Raw genomic sequence first — 21,396 nt, 5'->3', positions numbered from 1 at the left:
TCACCAGAGATAGGGAATTCAGGGCCAGAAAGGAAGTATAAATAAACCTTGTCTACTTTGGTCACTTTTTGGAGTCTCCTATTTTATGGGCTCCTAGACATATGAAATTAAATTTGTTTTTCTCCTGTTAATCTGTCTTGTGTCAATGTACTTATTAGGCCAGCCAAACAACATAAAAAGGAAGAAGGGAAGAGTTTTCCTCCCCTACACCTATTACCAAATTTGTAAACTGTGAAAAATCATAGTATTCATCCAATAGGTTTATTTAATTAATTGAGAAAACCCATAAAACTGCTTAGGACAGTGCCTGACAACGAGAAGGACTTAATAAATCAGTGTAATTATTATTATTATTATTATAATTATTATTATTATTGCTGTTACTACTATTACCATTTGGATTCCTTGTCCCGTGGGCTTCAACGCTCCAGTTACTTCAACTAAGTTATCCTGGCTTCTTACAAATTATTTCAGTTCTAGAATAAGCAAGAAAAGCTTCTAGGGAGTTATATTAATATTTAGAATTCACATCACTTTGTATGTTTCACTTTTCAGGAGCAGACACGTGTGTCCGTGGGGGAGGGGCCTGCTACATGGGCAGAAAAACTGCAATTATGAATTCTCACATTCAAGCCCACATTTAGTCTTCTGTTCCTTTTCTTCCAAGCAGCACTTCAACAGTAAAGGCACTTAAGGAACCCGATCTTTGGTGTGACTTACATGTTCATTTCCTCTTTTCAGCTTCCCCAAGAAACATGTTCTAGACAGTGGAGGGAAAAAAAATAAAAGCAGGAGACACCACACCAATGGCTGCGGGAGGACCACTATCCCTAGCGCTACTCGTTGACAAACCCGAAGCCCTACTTTGAAGACTAAAGCATTTGGGAAACAAAAAAATGGAAGGGACTGTTTGTAAGGGGCTTTCCTATTTCCAAGTTCTCCTCGTACTACTTTCGGCACTCCTCGTCCCACGGTGTACATTTTATTTTTCCTTTAGAGTGTGCCGGTTGGTGAGCCTCAACTCCCGACACCGCCATTCCTCCCCTCGCGGCAAAAAAGACCTCGATGGCAAAACGGCCCTACCCTTTCGCGCCACACTCGCAACGAGAAGCTTCCAACCTCCCCGCACCGTGCCGGCTCCTCTCCGGCGCACACGCTTTCCTCTCACACCGATTTCACAACTCCCCGGGGGTTATCGAAACGGGGCAACGGGCACACCTGGCTGCTAGGTTCGCCGCCAAAGTACTTCGGGTAAAGCGTGTCACGACCGATCCGGAACAACAGTTCTCCCCACCTGATTTCTGACTTTTTTCTCTCCGGGCCCAAACTAAAATCCGAAGTGGAGCGCCCCGAGCCCCAGAGAAAGTGTCTACAGCGGCGACGGTCGCTTGGAGCATGCTCAGTCGGCCCGGAGTCACTGGGCGGGGTTCGCCCCCGCCCGCGGGCGGCCAGCTCGCCGAAAGCCCGGCGCGCTAGCCCCCGCCCTCCTTCTCCACCTCTCCCCTCCCCCCACCCACGCCGGGCGCGCGCTCCAGGGCACCCACGAGGGCGCCCGGCGGCCGCGCCTCCCCTCCGCCCCCCTCCTCCCCCGCCCCCGGCTGCGGCGGGCGAGGACAAGTCTAGGGCCGTAAATAAATAAATAATTCCATTCACCCGGTGACGGCGAGGCGAACCGGCTGCGGCGGGGGGGTGGGGGCGGGCTGGGGATCGGAGAGCTGCGGCGCCCACCCCGTGCCAGAGACCGGGTAAAGTAAGTACACCCCGGGAGGAAGGGAGGAGGCGGCGGCGGCGCTGGCCCAGAGGCAGGCGAGCGTGCCTCTGCCACCCCAGCTGCCAGCGGAGCCGCACGCGTGTGTAAAAATAATGGCCAGCCCCTGACAAACGCGCCGACGCAGAGCTGGCTAGCGAGCCCTTATATAGACAAAAACCCCCGAAGCGGCCGCGGGAGGAGAGCTCGCGTCAGTTAGACGCGCAGACAGCCGCGCGGCAGCTGCATGGGCGCAGCCGGCGCGGGGTCGTGCGCGCGCGCGCGCGTCAGGGAGGTGGGCCCGGGGGGTCCCGGGCGGGGAGCGCCCGCGCGCCCGCGCGCTTATGGCCAGGAGGTGCCTGTGTCCCGAGCTGTTGCGCGGAGACTCTGCCGACGCTGTGCTTCTCCCCCTCTGCTCGGCCCACGAGTCTCCCAAGGCCGGTTCCCACCAGGCGCGTCCCCTGCCTGCTTGTCACCAGCATCTCGCCCCAGGCCCGCGAGCACCCTGGGGTGGCCTCGTTGCCGCAACACCTGGGGACGAGTAGTGGTGAAAAGTATGGGTAGGGGGCGTCTTTTCTTGTAGCAGACGATCGGGAGTCCGAGAGGCTGGGAGGGGACGGAATACCAGGGAGGGAGGTGTCGTTTTCTTTTTTGGTCCCCAGGTTGCATAGTGGGGCGGAGGCGTATGGAAAGATGTGTGCGGGAGAGGCCTGCGCTCGGGCAGAAGGGAGCATGACTAGACCCGGGCTGAGGAGGGCCTGCGCCGCCCGGTATCACGCTGGTTTCCTGCGCCGCTGCGCCGCTCTGGGGGCGCCAGGTCTGTGCAGGTAGTGCGGGAGGCTGGAGACGCGGCTCGCGTGCGAAGTGCCTCCTCTGAGCAGATGTTACGTTGCTCGGCAGCTGCCCTCTGCGGCCCCTTTTCTCCTTTACTTCCGCGAGAGGGATTGCAGACTGCCTTGGCAAAGGCGGTTGTGACCAGGGCCACTTTCCCGGTAGGGCTGGCGAGGGGAGTTTGTGGTCTACTCCGGGGATATTAAAATTATGCGCGCGCGCGCGCGCACACACACACACACACACACACAGGAAATGAGCGGTTTGTCTACAAGTGACTCTACCATCTCTTCCTGGAGAAGTAGTACTCAGTGGGATGGGTTGAGTGAGGGCTGGCTGGTGTTAGTAGGAAAGCTAGTATTTCATGTCCTCCTGCCTTTCCTGGTCCAAGAAGATTCATAGTGGAGAAATGAAATAGCAGTCGTGAGGGTGATGTGAAAAAGACTGGGCAGGAGTAAACGGTGGGCGCTAGATGCCCTTTCCTGGCACCCTGTACATTATGGTTAAACACAAACCGAGAGCTCAAGAGCAAACTTTCAAAAGACACATTAGCTTGAAGGTGCTGTCATTGGAACCACAAATACTAAATGTGCAGTTTGGGGGAGTGTGGCTGAGAAATCAAAGCTGGGTGGTGGCTGCAGAGAGTAGACGAAGGTTGAACAAGGTGACCCTTATTTAGCCCTGGTGAAGCAATCTTAGCTTCGCTTTCTGCTTCTGAACACATTGCATTTAACGCAATCTAAGCGAGTGGGAAACTGAATGATTCAGTGAAAGGGAAAGATTATTACTTTAATAAGCAACTCCGTGTGTTGTGTAACAACTCATAAAGTCAGAAACCGTTTTTTTTTGCTTTTTGTTTTTCAAAATTCACATCAGCAGATTGCAATTACATACTGCTTCCCCCTGCCCCCCAGGGTGTGTTTTAATAATGGTCAGTGGGCTGAAATTTTAACACCTGTTTCCCAAAGTACATGTTCTTGAATCATCCTATAAATGCTCAGTTTATTTCTGGTTATGCATTTACTCCTATATAATATCCGGCTTGTATTTTCCACCTAGAACCCTCCCAAAGAGAAGAAGGGCAATGTGACCTACAGAAATTTTCCTTATCCAGAGTCATATTCGTTGGTCATGAATCTGGAATGAAAGGAAATTCCCTGCATTTACTTTTACTTCTTATATTTATTCACTGAACATTTTTTTCGAGACATTCACATGGGAAAAGGTAATTAACTTCAGAGTTAGATGTACTTCAAGGTCAGTTTTGCACTTTCGTAAGGTTGAGTAATTATTTAACAATCTCCTCAGTTTTTTCTTATCCTTAAAATATGGTTGGTGGTGCCTACCCTGATGTGCTATTGTGAGGAATAAAGTGTGTGGAAAACACCTAAAATATAGACTAGCTAATTTTGAACCCCTGAAATCATTCTAGACACTGCACTGTGGTTGCCAAGATGGGTGAGGGTGAAATTCTGCTCTCAAAAGATTCATGTCTGGTTATCCAGGCTAATCTTCCTCCAATACTTTTAGCTTTCTTTGTTTCTTTCTTTTTTTAATATAAGTGTTTTTAATTTTTAAGTTTTATTTAAATTCCAATTAGTTAACATACAGTGTAATATTAGTTTCAGGTGTACAATATAGTGATTCATCATTTCCATATAACACAGGTGCTTATCACAATATCCTATTAGCTTTCAATCAATTTCTTTCTCAGTGGAAGAGACATATATCCTAAATAACTTGAAAGAAATGTTTATAAGAACTGCTAAAAGGCAATTGGAGAAAGGCACCTCGCCTCAGAAACTGGTGTATTCAGCCCTATTCTTTTGCTTGTTGAGAGTGACCCTGTAAAAACAGGAAATGGTGATTTTCTTCTTGCTGTGAGGGGAAGACACTCTTTCCCTGGAAATTATCTTTGCCAATGAATTGATTTCCATTTTTTTAAAGAAGAGACTAAATTGCAGTTTATTATATGCTTTGATAGACTACCATTCACCTGCTCTGAAGAACCTGAGTATAGTAACTGTAACATCTCTGTAATGCTTACAATGTTCTAGGCACTGTGTTAGAACACTACTTTCTGTAGGTCTATTAATATCCATGTTTGCAGAAGAGGAGTTTAGGTACAAAGAGTTAACTTGCTCAATTTGCACAGCCAGAGGTCTAGATCTCTGGCAAAAGAGGGATGAGGGTAAGAGCGGGGCGTCTGTAGTCTGGTCTGTCTGGGTTTTGATCTTGGCTCTGCCATTTACTAGCTAGGGCAAGTTGCTAAACCTCTAAATCTCGGTTTCTTCATGTGTGAAAATTTCTCAAAATCTGTTTCTTCATGTATAAAAAGAGGATAATATTCAATTCCATATATTGGTTGTAAAAATTAAATGAGATAATACCTGTGAAATACTTAGCACTGTGCTGAGCACATGCATAATGGTAGCTAGTGTTAAGATTTTTTTTAATGTTTATTTATTTTTGAGAGAGAGAGACAGAGTGAGTGGGGAAGGGGGAAGGAGAGAGGGAGACACAGGATCTGAAGCAGGCTCCAGGCTCTGAACTGTCAGCACAGAGCCCGACACACGGGGCTTGAACCCACAAACTGGGGGATCATGACTTGAGCTGAAGTCAGAGGCTTAACCGACTGAGCCACCCAGGCACCCTGCTAGTGTTAAGATTTAAATGTGTGGCATTAAGGCTGTTAGGTTGTTAGAAGGATCACTGGCTCGGGGCGCCTGGGTGGCGCAGTCGGTTAAGCGTCCGACTTCAGCCAGGTCACGATCTCGCGGTCCGTGAGTTCGAGCCCCGCGTCAGGCTCTGGGCTGATGGCTCGGAGCCTGGAGCCTGTTTCCGATTCTGTGTCTCCCTCTCTCTCTGCCCCTCCCCCGTTCATGCTCTGTCTCTCTCTGTCCCAAAAATAAATAAAAAACGTTGAAAAAAAAAAAAAAAAAAAGAAGGATCACTGGCTCATTCTTCTTAACAGATAATTTAGAAATGCTTGGAAATGCCTGTTTTCCCATTAGATGGCCTAACAGTGTTGGATTGCATCATAAACCGTTACATGGGCTCTCATTGTCTGAGAGGTCATCCAGGTTTGTCACAGGCTTTCTCAAAACTGGATCAAAGCGATTAGGAAATGTGTTGGGAAACAACTGTACACCAAGTCTCAGTGAGAATCAGAACTTAAAAAAAAAGTTAAAGAAAAAGCTTCATTTTCACAGGTGTTCCCCTAAATGGTGAAGCCAGGGGCCTGGTCTGCCTACTTGGGAGATTGAGGAGTTTACAGTCATGATATGAGAGAATAGCCTAATGTGGACAATTGTCTAGAGAAAAAAAAATAACATTTACCCCACATACATGGCAGTTAGTAAACAAGAAGGGGGTATGTGCATTTATGCATAAACTGTAATCATCAAGAACACTGGGAAAAAATTAAGCACAAGTTAAACAAATTGAACTTGACCATAATATAACTAGTCCACCCAGCACTGGAGTAATTGGTGCTTGGGTGCACCAGAGACGTGTTCAACATATTCATAAATATCAGTGTTAACAAGTGATGCCAATATTTTTGAAAACATTTTTCTGTCCTAATATCAAAACCTCTTGCAGATGTTCTTATTAATATTCATTGAAATCCCAGATGAGTTCATGAAAATCTTATAGGGCATTTGAGTGACAGCTATGAGACGCTGGTATAAAGATATTTTTTGTTAAAAGTTGTGTGCAATTAGGATAGCCATACAAAAGTGGGTATATTGAATGGTTCGATGATCTAAACAGGTAATGAATTTTTGGTAATATTTGGCATTAAAACAGCAATTTTTCAGTTAGAAATATTTAGTATGAATGGTGCACGCAAGAGAAATATTTGTTTAGAGAACAAAGATCTGGATAAAGTGTTGGTATTTTTAGAAAGTGTTTTATGTCAAACACTGGCAGTTTCCTCACCTAGTAATACAATAAAATGTATGCGTGGTGATCGCCTATAGCTCTAAACAGACACTGATTAGAGCTTATATGTAGGTGAATTATAATTTATAAGAAGAAGCTGTCCTGCTAGATAATTTGCTTGAAGACCACTTTCTTTAGGAAGTAGATTAGATATGAATCAAAACTAAGCAAAACTAAGAGGCGTGAATTTACTTGAAGAGTTTCTAAGGAAGGAACTATGTTAATGAGTTTCCCTTATTTTAAATCTGAGTCTCCAAAATTTCAGAATCCAAAATTCTATCAGTTCTTTTCAACTATGCAAAAGGTGTATTCAGTGATAAACGGTGTCATGTGACAGTGTTTCTCAACAGGTGGTACTGTTGGCATTTTGGCGGGGACCTCTTCTTTGTGTGGGAATGCCTCTTTCATTGCAGAACATTTAGTGTCTATGGCCCTGTTAGCTTACCCTCAGTCATGGTAATCACCAAGAATTCCCGTGATATTTAAATACGCCTCTTAGAAGAATCGTACTAGATGTGGCTGAAAACTGTTGGCCAATACGATCAAATTGAGAATGTTTGAAGAAATGATCCTTGAGATTAGAGTATTTCCAAAAGCATCTTTTGTCTTTGCTTCAAAGGCTAGCTCACGTGAAAATACTTGGATTTGAAGGACTAAGTTCTTTCTTGTAAGATGTATTAAGCATAATTATTTAATAGTCATGTTATCCTAGGCTCCAGACTTTCGTTTGCTTTAACCTGTCATCAGCCTTGGGCAGTGTTGGCATCTGCTGCTTCTGAAACTCCTGTTTTGGCTTCCAGGTGCTCCTTGTTTTCTTACTTCTCTGACTGCTTGTTTGCAGCTCCTTCTTGGGCTCTCTTTTCACCTCCTGCTCATTAAAGTATGTGTTCCTCAATTTCTGTCCCGAGTTTTCCTTTTGTGTATATTCTGTCATTTGACAAAGCTCATCCTGTCTTGGTTTCTGCCTTCTGTCCCACGACATTATCTTCAGCTTTGACCCTCACAAAAGCTTCAAGCCTACCTTTCCGAGTGCCTGCTGGACAGCTCCCCTTCACTTGCACTGCTAACATCTTCAACAACACCCTCTGAGCTCTCTGTCTTCCTTCTTTCCTTTGTTCCCATTGCTTTGGTTGGTATTAGCATTCTAGTCTAGAAGATTTGAGACCTCTCTCCTCCTGGAAATGCATCTCCGAGTCAGTTGCTAACATCTGACAATTGTACAACCAAAATACTTCATTTCTCAGAAAATTCTCATTTCCGATGTTGCCACAGAGTTTGGGCACTTTTTACATGCTACCTAGAATCGTGCCAGTCTCTTAGCGGCTCCTCTCACCTCTGGCTTCTCACTCTACCACTTAATTCTGTATGTTCCACCAGATAGTCTTATTGAAATACACCTCTCTTACTGATACATTACTAACACGATGGTGACTTCCATTTTCTGGGTCCAAGGACTAGCATTTCAGCCCCTGTAATTCCAAAAATTTTTCTGGGCTTATCTTCCACCACTATCATACTTGAGTCCAATTGAACTGTCCCCTCTGCCTCATTTTATTTCCTGCCACTTCCTTTGGCCATGTTATCCTTTCATTTTAAAATGCTCTAACTTCCTGCTATTTCGTTTCTAGCTTTAACCTCACCTTCATAACTAAGTTTATGTTCAAATTTCTTCTGAAGCCTGTAGATAAGTAGAAGAAACTTTTACACAATTTTAGTAACATTGCATTTGTAATATGTCTTGTTTTAAACATTTTATTATAGTTGCATTTGTAGAAGTCTTTAGTTTCTCTATATAGTGCAGCTTTCTGGATGCCAGGTATAATTATCCATATTTACATATCTTTTAGCACTTTGGTGCAAGAAATTTAGAGGACATCTGTTTCCATTTTTATGTACTGTTTCTTCAGCATCTTTCATAAACCACCATCTATTGTTTATTTTAAGTATACATACTGAGGGAGTCTATTCTTTTTAAGGCATTGCCAATTATAACAGAGTTGTTTTTGCTTCTACCTAGAGTCCTTACTCAGCTTTCTGAGTCTACACAAAATAAAACCCTTTTGGGTTGATTGACACCCTGTACATAGGTGGTGAAAAGTTATGTCTTATATTTTCTCTATCAATTTCACATATTCAGTCTTTCTTTTTTTCAAATGTTTATTTTTGAGAGAGAGAGAGAGAGAGAGAGAGAGAGAGGCAGAGAGAGGGAGACAGAGGATCCAAAGCAGGCTCCACGCTGACAGCAGAGAGTCCGATGTGAGGCTTGAACTCATGGACCATGAGATCATGACCTGAGCTGAAGTTGGATGCTCAACCAACTGAGCCACCCAGGCACCCCTCACATACTCAGTCTTTCTACCTGTTGTTTTTGTAACCTGGTTAAGGCTGCTATGCTTTTGGAGCCATTCAGGTTTAGAAAGTCTAGATAGTGTCAGTGGTTACCTCAAATCAACCTTGGGAATCAGCATAAGTTGTGCCTGTGATATTTCAGAGGTATAAGCAAGCAATGACCCAGGTCAAGTTAGTCTTGCTAAGTAAGCTAAATTAAGCTTTGTTTATATGAGTCAAACTGATTTTGTCCACCCAGGAATTCTCAAGGCTGGTCTCTTGTTTTTTATTTTAGTAATACTGTTTAAGTGCCACCTATGTGTCTGATTTTTTATATACGGTATTTCTAATTCTCATTAATCCCATGTAAGATAGATTGTATTCATTTATAGATAAAGAGAATAAAGACTCAGCAAGATGAGGCTGCCCATTAGGGAACTGCAAGAATCAATGCTTTAGTAAATGTTTCAATGCTGGTGAGATGCTAATGGCAACTAAATCTTGCTCCCATATCTTAAATCATTTCAAATCAGTAAATAATTAGCATTGCTATATGAAGTACTCTCCAGAGATAGCTGAATATATGTGTAAGACATCATTCCTGACACCCTGAGGAGACTATAATTTCAGAGACATTCTTGATGTGCATACTGGTTATGGGTATAATCCAGAGTAGAATTGTCAAACGGTAGAGAGCAGTGATAGTCTGCAGCAGAAGTTGACAAACTATAACCCTGGGACCATATCTAACCTACTGCTGTTTTTGGTAAGTGAAGTTTTCCTGGAATACAGCTACACTCATTTGTTTCTACATTTTCAGTGGCCGATTAATTTCCTGCTGCTGGATAGAGTTGAGTAGTTGTGATTAAGCCTGTGAAACCTAAAATATTTACTATCTGGCACTTCAGAGAAAAAAATATTTGTTGATCCCTGCTCTAGGATTTCTGAAGAGGGGGACTTTACTGTGTGATGGAGAAATCAAAAAAGGCTTAAATGAAAGAAGTGGGCATGTTTTGGAGCTGAGAGGATAGTCTTTCAGTGAAATGAGGAGCTGGTCTATGTAAGTGCCACAGAACTCAAAAGCAAAACCAAAAACATGGATAAATATAAAGATCTGCTTAATAAGGATCATAATACTGTATATAGTTCATGTAATACTATAACTATTTGTCTGTGAGTGTACCTTTTGTACCTAGAACAGTGGTTCCTAAACTTGAAGGTGTTGCAGGATTTTTTACCACAATACCCGGGATTTGTTGTCTCGCCACTTCAAAGAATGAAGAGGTGGACACAAAATGAGCAGTAGGCAAAAGTTTATTGGAATATAAGATTAGAAAGGAAAAGTAGTAGGAAAGCTGTCTTTACAGAGAGGGGACATTTGAAAGTGAATGCCCAAGGACCATAGGCAAGGTTCTGGTCAGCCCTCCCCCTTCCCCCTACCCCCTTCCTTCTCAGGTTCTACCCTTCCTTATTGGCTTGATAGCTCTAGGTGCTGGGTTGTCCATTCCTGATTGGTTCGTTTCCATTGTATGAGAGGTGGGCTGTGGCCATACTTAGGTCTTTTGTCCAATTCCAGAGGGGAAACCTGAGGGGGAGTAGGTGGGGTCTGTTTTATGCCTGAGGGGGCTTGCTGTAGTCAGAAGCTCCCAGCATTGTTCCAAAATAGGGGTTTTTCTGCACCCAGGACCTCAGGCCCTAATCTTATCGTCTCTGCCTACTGAATCCTGTCTTCTATCATAAAGGGACATTTGAACCAATTGGTGAATTACTTCAGGATAAGATTTTGGTTTCACTCAGTAATCTGTGATACTAAAGTATAGCCCATGTGGAAAATCACTGAGTCAGAATACTCATTCAGTTGATAAAATTGATTATTTCCTGTAGGGCAGAGAAATTTTTTTCTCACAAGTTATCCAAACCTTCAGAAAGTACATGTGTGCTGGACATGTGTTAATTAGTTTTGCTAATCACTAGTTTAGTAAAAAATAAACAACAAAAACTAGATATTGAGAACACAACTAAGTGCCAGCACTGTGTCAAGAGCATTTCATACCTTATCTCATTAAAAACTTACAATAGCCCACTGAGGACTAAGGTGGATGTTGTTATACCCATTCTAGGGAAGAGAATACTAAAGATGAGATAGAACAGATTCTTGGTTTAAGGCTGTAGTACTAGTAAATAGATCACCATTGTTCAATATGACCAAGAAATTGACTTTTTTAAAAGGAAACTTTTGGAGCTGGGACATAGATAGGAATGGACTTCAATACATTTAAAAAAAAAAAGCGAATTTGCCGATTTGTTCTATTGTATGACTGAATTCTTTTTTGTTAAAAGCATTGTGCTGTGTTTTTATAAAACTTGAGTCTTTCACTACAAATTTATCTGCAGATTTTTATTGAAAATACCGGTGTTTTATTGACCCAGAACTTTCTATGTTCTCTCTGTTTCTTTTTGTCTCTGTCACTTTCTGTCTATAATCCCTTCTCTCTTTTCTTTACCTGTTAATGCTTAGTTGTTTAGAATGTCTTCTTTTTTCCCCCTCCATTTTCCTGTAGTATCCCTTCCTAACCTTCATAAAAGTCCCACTTACTTATGGCATGGTGTCTTCACTGAAGCAATCAAGTCCTTCAATGCATTTTCCTAAAGCAATGGCTTTTTTAGAGGAAAAACAAAGAATCAATGCAACTTAATACAAGTTTTTTTCCCCCCTGAACTTAGAAAGCAAGAGATACTGCAGAAATATTTGCATATCACTAATGGATATGACAAAATAATAAGTAGATAGGAAAAGGTGAATGATTCAGAAGAAGCTGCAGGGAGTGTATGAAAATGTAAATCCATCCCTCATGGGCCACATTAGCATCTCTGTGGAGAGTAATCTGGCCACTTGAGCCATGGAGAAGAACATTAATTACATTAATGGCCTGCTACAGGATTCACAGATAACAGTTCTAAAGCTCACCTAAAATTATTTCCTTTTTTATCATTAATTGCCAAGTAATAAATGCTGTTAATTAAAAAAAAAAAAGTTGCTTCATTGAGGAGACATGCAAATTTTTATTGTTATTATTTTTTTTAATCAATAACAGACTTGTTACTCTATCTCAGTAAGGTACCTGGCTGGACCCATTATCTACATTTGTTTTCAAATGTTCAATAAAAGGGGGAAGAGACACTTCTGTAGACTTATCACCAATTAAAATTAAAATCTTATTTTGAATGCTTAGAAACTTAATTATTGTTCATTGGGATATTTCACTGCTTATGATAAAAATTATTATGCATATTGGGTCTATAACTTTCACTTAAGAATGAATGTTCCCTCAAACGTTTTTAGTCTATTAGCTATTTAAATTATTTCACATTTTATTAGTCCTTTTACTTTACTAGCTTTTGTCTTGTAGCAATAATACTTAACGCCTCCTCAGCTATACGTTCAGATATTGAGTTGTGGTCTGTAATAAAATCTAAATTTAAAAATGTGACTTTTAAAGTATTCTCTTGTGTCCTAAGGATTTTCAAAAAGATTTGCTCACTCAGATTTTTGGTATTGGAAAAGGGGAAAGAGAAGACAAATAGCATAGTTGGTGCAGGTTATGTGCCAAAGAGAAGGTGCAGGATTACCTCACGGAATCCTGAAAGTCATTATCTGAAAGCCTCAACAACACTGTAACATGGGTCCCATTGTCACTAATTTAGGATCCAAATGAAGAGGCATCTCATGTCTCAGGCATGTTAGATAACAAAGCTCTATTTTCAAAATCCACATTTATCCTGTTCCATGTAGTCTTCCCAAGCAGAGTGGAATCTTCCCTCATGGAACACACATTTTCTAGAAAAGGAAAATATGGGGAGGATAAAAGAAAAATATTTAGGGTTCTGTCCTTTTAAATTATGCTAATTAAAAAAATGTATTTTTAAATACCAAAATCACACGTTTAGGTCGTTCTCAAAAAATAAAAGAGAAAATTAAAAGGACAAGAAAAATGTTGACAAAATTTTATTTTGCCCCTCTTCCACATTGTCTTAGTCTGTTCAAGCTGTTGTAACAAATGCTGCAGACTGGGTAGCTTATAAACAACAGAAATTTATTTCTCACAGTTTTGGAAGCTGCTGGTCTCAGATCTGGGTGCCAGTGTGGTCGGGTGAGGGCCTTCTTCCTCCAGGTTGTAGACTTCTCCTTGTATCCTCACATGGTGGGAGGGATTCAGGAACTCTTTGGGGTCTCCTTTACAAGAGCACTAATGCCATTCATGAGGGCTCCACCCTCATGACCTAAGCCCCTGACAAAGGCCCCATCTCCTAATATCATCACCTTGGGCATTAGGTTATCAACATATGAGTTTAGGGGGGCCCCAAACGTTCAGACCATAACACACATACATGATCCTTCTTTTAAAAAATGTTAACTCTGAACTGTGTATGTTGCGACTGATGTTAGCACCAAGAAATTAGGTAGACATGGTTAACACTATTGAATTAGGACTGTGTTTAAATAACTGGGATTTGAATATTGTTTTCCTTTTTTTCTGAGTGCTTGATTATGCTTTATTAATAAACAGGTGCATTGATCTCCATTTATATCTTAATAAGAAACTATTCACATCTAAAATCCCAAAATCTTAGTAATAATTGGTTCATTAAACTACCAGAATCTCATCATCATTTGAATTCAGTTTAAGAGTCCATCTTAAACCCATTTCAAAGGGATTTAGGAAAACCTTCATTATATGCAATTTAGCTCGTAACTATAGCATGAAAGGTCAAGTACATTAAGCTGTAGTACCTAGAAGATGGTGCTATAATGAAATTCCAGTATAAAGATTAAAAATATGTTTTTTTGTAGTAAAACAATTTCAGAATACATGATTGAGATACTACGTGCTGCAAAATGTGAGGCAGTTGAGTTGAACATTGTCTTGTTTATCAGAGTTTTATTGTGTCTAATGGTCATTCAATGTGAGTGGGATTTTTCATTGTAGATGACAAGAGAATATAATTTATGCATTGTAATTATAATATCCCTTCTTAATTCCAAAAAGATATCCAATCAAGGAGGTATGGGAAAATTATCAGGTATTATTAACACTTACTGAACAGTATTTTATAGGAGAGAGTTGATGGGTAAAATAAGAAATGCTCCATTGTTAATTGAACATTTTTATGGACAGATTAAGAGCATAGTCCATCTATTTTTAGATAATCTATAGTAATTAAATTTGGTAGTTTACCAAAACCAAGAGTCTAAGGACAATAATTCAAACAAAGAGTGGTTATACAAATCAGATATTCCTGTACGCATGGGTCTTGCACAAAAGTAGAACTAGAGGTTCAAATTGATCTATTTGGATTATTAATCCTGAATTAAAATATCCCCATATAGTCTGTTGGGGTGAGAAAAGTTTCTATGTGGACTCTTTTGGCTCCTGAAAAGGGCCATCTTTTGTAATCAGATCATTGATGATTTAAAAAGAAATAATTCTAATGTGCTGTCCATGTTACTAAAAAGTATCAGAATAATATAAGCTAATCAAAGTGCCATGGTTCTTTAACGTTATTTCATTAGACAGTCAAGTTTGTTTTAAAAACTAGGCATTCTTTGTCTGTACAGCCAGCTCCTTCCTACATTCCTGGGAAGTCTCTCAGATTCCTAGAAATCTGAAAATAGAAATACACATGATCACATAACTTATCAATTTTTTGGTATAATTTCTGTCTTAAATATGCCGGTGATCATTAATAAAAAACTTTCTTTTCCTTTGCTTGACATTGACTTTTACCTTTTTTTTTTTTTTCCTTTGTAATCTCTTAAATGAGAAATTACCTGATAGGGTTGAAAACAAGTATATGGAGAAAAGCGTGTGTGCCAAGATTGGCGAACATTCAGATGCTCAATTTGCTGCCTCTGTGAAACTACCACACTGTGTGTGTAGCCACACAATTGCTCCAGTAATAATACTAGCGAAGTTATCAGTCATTCATATCTTTGGTGACTATTCCTGTTCTTGGATTGCCATGGATGGTGTTGCCATTGCTCCAGAAATCTGCCTTTGGCCTGTTGCTGAAAGTGTTCTAAGCAACGTGAAGACATTTGTGTGGCTGACAGTTGGGTTTTCTGGCCTTTACCTTGCTCACAAGATGTGGATTTATCCTGTGAACTCTAAAGTGCTGGAGTCTAAAATGATGAACCTGTTGAAGCTTGCTTGTTGCCTCATCTTGGACCATGACTTGACTCTGTTGGATGTTGGCATTCACTTTGGCCAGGACCTAGTGACTGTTCCCTGAAATGCCCTTCAGTTTTACTGGAAGGCAAAACTACAAATAATAGTCATAAGAACCTAACAGTTGCCAGAAGTCAAACTGAGAAAGAAAAGTGTAATGGACGGGCAACAGCATGATGCCTATAGAACTGGCTTTTAGCTTTACTACCCCAGGCCTGTGACCTTTAAGTATAAATACATAGAATAGGGATTTCATTGTTTAGTATCTTAACTGTCATATAACAGAAGAGTTGGAGGTGCTTATTAAAATATTCTGCAAAGATAAGAAGCATCCTGATAATACCTAAAATATCATTTTACGGGAATTCTCTCTTTTGCTTCTAGCCAAAGTATTTTATCATTTAGTTTGAACAAAACTAAAAAAAAATAGGTACCAACAACAAAAATCATTTGTCATGCAATTGAAATATTCTAGGTAGGCCACTAAAACTTTCTGAATTTGTGCTTAAAATCTCTATAAGGAAGTTCATAGGTTTTCCTGAATTTATTTTCAATATTGATGGATATTTTAGTTTCTTTTTTCTAATTAAAAAAAAAAGCAAGTTTATTTATTTTGAGATAGAGAAAAAGAGAGAGAGCCTAAGGGTGAGTGGGAGAGGGGCAGAGAGGGAGAGAGAGAATCCCAAGCAAGCTTTGTGCTGCCAGCACAACACCCCATGGGGAGCTCAATCCCAGGAGCCATGGGGTCATGACCTGAGCCAAAATCAAGAGTCAGATGCCCAATTGATTGAGCCATCCAGGCACCCCAGGTGTTTTAGTTTTTTTAACGAAAAAAATATTGAGATATTTATTTTTCACAAATGCAAAAAAGAAATATTCTGAGTTGATTTTAAGTTACCTGGTTAGGGTTTTATTGTGTAAAAATAACTCCATTATCTTCTCAAGACTTTGCTTGATTCTATTTCTTAGTTATTCAGTTGTCTTAAATCAATTGTTTGTAAGGGTGAAAAATAAAGAATATTCAGTAGAACGAGCAGGGGGAACTGAGTCACTGTTATTCTGGAAAAAAAAAAATTAGCCATGGATATAAAGGAATTACAGCATTTCAAGAATAAGCCCGTTGTATGATACATGTTTTTTATTTACACAGTTCCCCTAAAATTCATTATTTAAAAGGGAACTGAAACTCATCTCTTCTATTATACTTAATAGTATATTTGCTAGCATCATTCCCCAGTTAGAAGTCATATTCTGTCTGAGAATTTACTTAACATGAGTGACATTTTATAGATTTTAATTTTACATGTTTTGGCACAAATACTTTCTTTGGAGAGGTGGCTGGCTAATTTTATTAAATAATCTAGATTTTTTAAGCATTATTGTTAGGCCCATTTCACCATGAAGTATGGAATCAAAAAAATTAATCTACATATATTAAGTGCTCTATTCTGTCAGTCTTTAGTCATGTGATTAGTCATATGAATGTATTACTTAAATTAGTGCACATTAATAAGGGCTTCATAAAGGCAAAATGGTTTTTTATTAAATATATGCACCCTTCTCATCCATCATCATTACTATGCTTATAAAGTTCTGCTTGGCTTTGGATAAGCACTAGCCTCTAGTCTAAGTTCAAAATTTTCCAAGCTTATTTGATTACAGAGGTGATTTTGAATAGAATTTCATAGCTTTGGAATTTAATGGAACACCATTTAGGAAGCATTGCCTTGAGACAAGAGCTCTATGTTTAAGACAAAATAGAATTTGGAAGTATTTATAAAGCCCTGCATGTGTCTGAAGAGTAACTAAATTTTGGATTTCATTGTCACAGTTTTAAACATGTGACATATTCTCAGGTGTCTTACAAAGCATGACCAATCAGGTAGCTGCTATCTCTGTTTTCATAAGAAAATGACAAACATCAAGGTCATATGGGTTAGTAAAATTTTAATATTGATATGGCAAACAACAATAAGAAGCAGAATGATAAATGGAATTATTGAGGTGGGGAATCCATTGTTGAGACCTGGGGTCTGTTCTAGTAGACTCAAAATCCTTTAATCTAACTCATGAACTAGATGAACAATTCCCATGTGAGAATACTATGGTTATCTTGTTTGTTATTCATAGAATCACTCTGCCTTTTCAAATCTTGGGATTTTAATCATTAGAAAAAGCATTTACTATATTGACATCTGGTTCTCCTTGTGTATGTATGATGTGTATTGCCACATCATACATAGAGGCAATCTAAATTTTGAATTCCTTAGCTTGTAAAAGCTTTAGTTACTGAAATATAGCTGTATTTTACCATAGTGACTGACCAAATTTTGTGCAATCCTGAAGGGTTTTTGTTTTGTTTCGTTTTACGACACAGGAGGCAAAGACATCTAGTGTGTTTTGCAGGAATACTAAGAAAAAAATTGAAACCATTGCTTGTTATCTGTATATAGTGTTGTATTGTAGCTTGTAGCCATATCAATGAAGTGCTTAATTATCAACACCATTTATATGATTACCTGCTCAATAGACTTTACCGATGTCCTTAAACACATAACTCAACATCTCTAAATCATTTTTCTTACCACATTCTGAAGTTTTCTGCCATACACGTCACACTCAAACATTTATTAAAACACATGGCTAACCAACATAAATTGTTATATTATAGATTTAAAAGTATGCTTAGTATTTTTTACTCATTATCTTTCCATATACTGTCATTCCATTCTATCTAGTGTGACTGAGACCAGTGAACCTAAAAATATTGTTGTACTCAATAATGGGGCTAAAAGATGAGTAAAAGTCACCTGCCTTCAAGAAGCACAAGAGCAAGTTTCCTGAATTTTGACTAATGTTTGCCAGTCTACTAAAATAGCACACTAGACTTTTCCTTCCATACTTTCTATACCCTTTAAGGTAATGAAAATTAAGACGATGCAAAGCTAATCCTTTCAAAGTAGCACATTCCCTTCCAGGTCCAAAATGCATGACAATTAGCAGTCTTCCTTGCTCAACACACACTTTGATGGTATATGATTTTCCCTTCTTAATAGTGGCTCTGCTTATAATGTACACAAAGGTATTCAGGTCAAGAAATTCCAAAGAGAAATGGTTGTTCCTTTTGATCACTGCTGCCACCATCCCCTCTTCCTTCCCACAACTCACTTTTTTCTTGATTTTGTGGAAATCACCTATCTGTACTGAAATTTTGGTGCAATAAATGGTATCTTTGATAGTAGCATAATGTTTTGCTTGGAAACTGGTACACTTTCTACGTAGAATTCTATGCTGATAAAATTTTGTGATTTTTCTCTTCCTCTATTTTCCCCCTTACAGTACCTGACATTTCCATGGATCCATCTTATTTCTCAACCACACTGAAAATTCTATAGGTTAGATGTATCTAAAATGAGCATTTAAACTTTTTGAGTGAGCTCTCACTTTAACATCAAGATTTTACCACATATTTTCTGTTGAAGTGGATATTTACCTGATTTACAGGGTATTTACCCTTTTAATCATTAGAAAAACATTTACTGTATTGACATCTGGTTCTCCTCGTGTATGTATGATGTGTATTGCCCCATCATTTTATAGGATTTAAAGGATTGAAACATCATTTTATAGGATTTAAAGGATTTAAATGATTTATAGGATTTAAACAAAGGAAAATTTAAGTTCTAGATTTGCATTGAAGACTTTACTTGAATTTAAGTATCATGGATTTTACACAAAATCTATATAAATTGAATCATGCACTCACAGAAACTTAGAAGTTGTTTAGCCCAATATTTCAACCAGTGTATTAATATTACTTGCTGAATCCATGAAAAGTGATTACCCAGCTTCAATTAAAAGGTTTGCAAGCATACAGTGAACTCACCATCTTACAAGCAGCTCATAGATGTCTTAGCCAGCTTCATTTGTTGGTAAGTTCAGCCATAGAGAAAAAGTCCCTATGAATTGTGTTCTTGACATTTTTCTTAATCTATGAATTGGCAACATAGAAGAGCAGGCAGAGAGAAGAATGGCATATATGCTCAAAACAAGCAATTATAATAATGCTATCACAATGACTTAGATTTATTTAGTGCCTACTGTCTCAGACACTGTCCTAAATATAAATACTTCATGTGTTATCTTGTTTAATTCATACACATAAGATAGGTACCATTATTACTTTTTTTTTTTTTTTTAACAGAAAGCACAAAGGCACTGAGACATTAAGTGATTCAGCAAAGTTCACAGTTAGTAAATAGTGGAGATAATGTTTGGGACTAGACACTCCAGATTCCACATTTTAATACTTAGATCATATTCTTAGCATCTGAACTGTTCAAGGCCCTAGAGAGACAGAGGGGGCCGGCAGCTGCCTAACAACATATGAGTTCTGCAGTTGAATTCTGTGTTGACACTATTTTTGTTTTTTTCTCTTTTCCTTAAGCTGTGCTGAGTGGATTTTGATTTTTTTGCAACCATAGATCCCTGCCTTTGAAAAAGGTTTGATTAATCATGTTATTCTAAGTTCTGACTGCACAAAGAACTCTGAGTGTTACAGATTCATTGTTGAGATTCTAGATGCAAAGCAAAACATACCAACTTGGAAATTATCTACCAATTCATGTAAAAACCTTTTCCTCTGAGGATGTCCAAGTTATTATTGAATTTATATGTTTATGAAAAATCGCATATGGAGATATCACACTATGGTTTGCATTAGAATTAATACTGAGGAGGCAGGCATCAACCAAGTGGTTACAAATGGGTTTTAAAATGCAGTTTTTGCCACGGGGTGCTGTAGAAGTCATCACATTTCTCGGCATTTTCATTAGCCCGGAAAGTCAATGACTAAGTTTCTTCTCATCAGTTCCTATTCTTGGTTTTGCAAAAAGAATGACATTTGTACTCACAGCTCTGTGACAACAGGATAGAATTAGGGTTGTGTGTCTCCTTTGGAAGGAACAGAACATAGGAAATTGGCAGGAGAAAATGAATAAGAGTCTGTGTAGCAGAGGAGGAGGTAGGAGGCATGTACTTGTGAGGAAGAGAAGTCAAGCATACAATCAGAATATACCTCAAAAGGGAACCATATGGGACTGTTAATCAGAAATAGAAAATTATGCACAAAAATTCACCCCCTCCAAATCTTATGGCCTTTTGTCTGCTTTCCTTAGTTGTGCAAAGTTGGCCTACTGATTATACTTACCAGCTAACTCAAACCTAATCTCCTTTGGCAGGCCAATCTGAATCGAAGCAGAATATATAATTAAACAGTCTCTGCCTAGGATAGTAGGAAGTAGTGAGGCTAAACTGGAACTGGGTGACCCATTACTGTCAATCAGAGGGGTTGGCCTTTACAGTGTTTTTCAACAGCAAGTTTGTTTCAAGAGTTGGCCGACTGGTTGAACCATGGGTCTCTACCATTGTTCTCTCAAGTCTATCCTCTTCTTTTCTTTAAAAGAAATTTTTTTAATGTTTATTTTTGAAGGAGAGAGGCAGAACGTGAGTGGGAGAGGGGCAGAGAGAGAGAGAGAGAGGGAGACACAGAATCCGAAGCAGACTCCAGGCTCTGAGCTATCAGCACAGAGCCTGACATGGGGCTCGAACTCACAATCTGTGAGATCATGACCTGAGTGAAGTCAGTCGCCCAAACGACTGAGCCACACAGGTGCCCGCCTTTTTTTCTTGATAATGTGTTACATGCCTGCACTCATGAGCCTGATTTTCCCAGCCTCACTTTCTTCTGCTGTTAGGGCTACTTTATACCTGTTTCCACATACTGATCACTGCTTGTAGAATTCTCTGGCTCCCCTATCCTCTATGAATACTGGGCACAGACATGTTCTTTACAGTTTCCTTCCCTGGGGAGAGGGGTCTTTGAACTTCAGTCTGGGAGCTAAAGTCCTGCTATCCTAAAGTGGATCATATTTGTGGTAACTTCTAGTTCACCTAGACTGTCAGCTATCACCCATCATACACACTCCATTCATTAGATTGGGGTCCTAATTCATGGTATGGATTCTTCCTAATTCTTACTAGTGATCGTCATATGTCCTCTGATATTCAACCTGATATGAATGTCCTATTATCTCTGCAACTGGCTAGCACTATTCACCTTGTACAAGAATTGCCACACTATTAATTGTTTTCCTCTCATTCTTAGATTACAAAGACCTTGAGGGGCGAAATCATGTCATAGTCTCCTGGGATCCACACAAAGTGTTCCTATTGTCTATTTCTCTCTGACAAATTAAGTCTACTTGTAGAATCATTGGCTCATACTCACACTGCCTTTTCTGAGTGTGATCAAATGAC

The 21,396-nt window shown here is 39.6% G+C and overlaps 1 protein-coding gene and 1 long non-coding RNA gene across 6 annotated transcripts in view; one reads left to right on the top strand and one right to left on the bottom strand.

Annotated features, from left to right (window-relative positions):
- Positions 1–242: 242 nt before the first annotated feature.
- On the bottom strand, positions 243–1,457 carry LOC128775060 (uncharacterized). 2 transcript variants are annotated; one of them, XR_008419666.1, is made up of 2 exons: positions 1,219–1,457; positions 243–760 (listed from the first exon to the last, which is right to left on the bottom strand). It is a non-coding gene; the product is annotated as an uncharacterized LOC128775060 (long non-coding RNA). The 2 variants fall into 2 exon arrangements; XR_008419667.1 differs by having other exon boundaries at positions 1,295–1,457.
- A 75-nt stretch (positions 1,458–1,532) lies between these two features.
- SLC16A7 (solute carrier family 16 member 7) overlaps positions 1,533–21,396 on the top strand; it is a 188,487-nt gene continuing 168,623 nt past the window's right edge. For 3 of the 4 annotated variants that reach the window (XM_019454958.2, XM_019454959.2, XM_019454956.2), the window contains exon 1: positions 1,533–1,750. The gene's annotated coding sequence lies outside the window, so the exon portion shown is untranslated. Of the gene's footprint in view, positions 1,751–9,790; positions 9,912–21,396 lie in introns of those variants that run through there. The other variant, XM_053895706.1, reaches the window with a different exon arrangement.

This window comes from Panthera pardus, unplaced genomic scaffold (genome assembly GCF_024362965.1).
Source record: "Panthera pardus isolate Hobbes unplaced genomic scaffold, ASM2436296v1 HiC_scaffold_6, whole genome shotgun sequence".
Taxonomy (NCBI): domain Eukaryota; kingdom Metazoa; phylum Chordata; class Mammalia; order Carnivora; family Felidae; genus Panthera; species Panthera pardus.
Note: the sequence above shows the minus strand (reverse complement) of the source record. Positions and strands in the feature narration are given on the sequence as shown.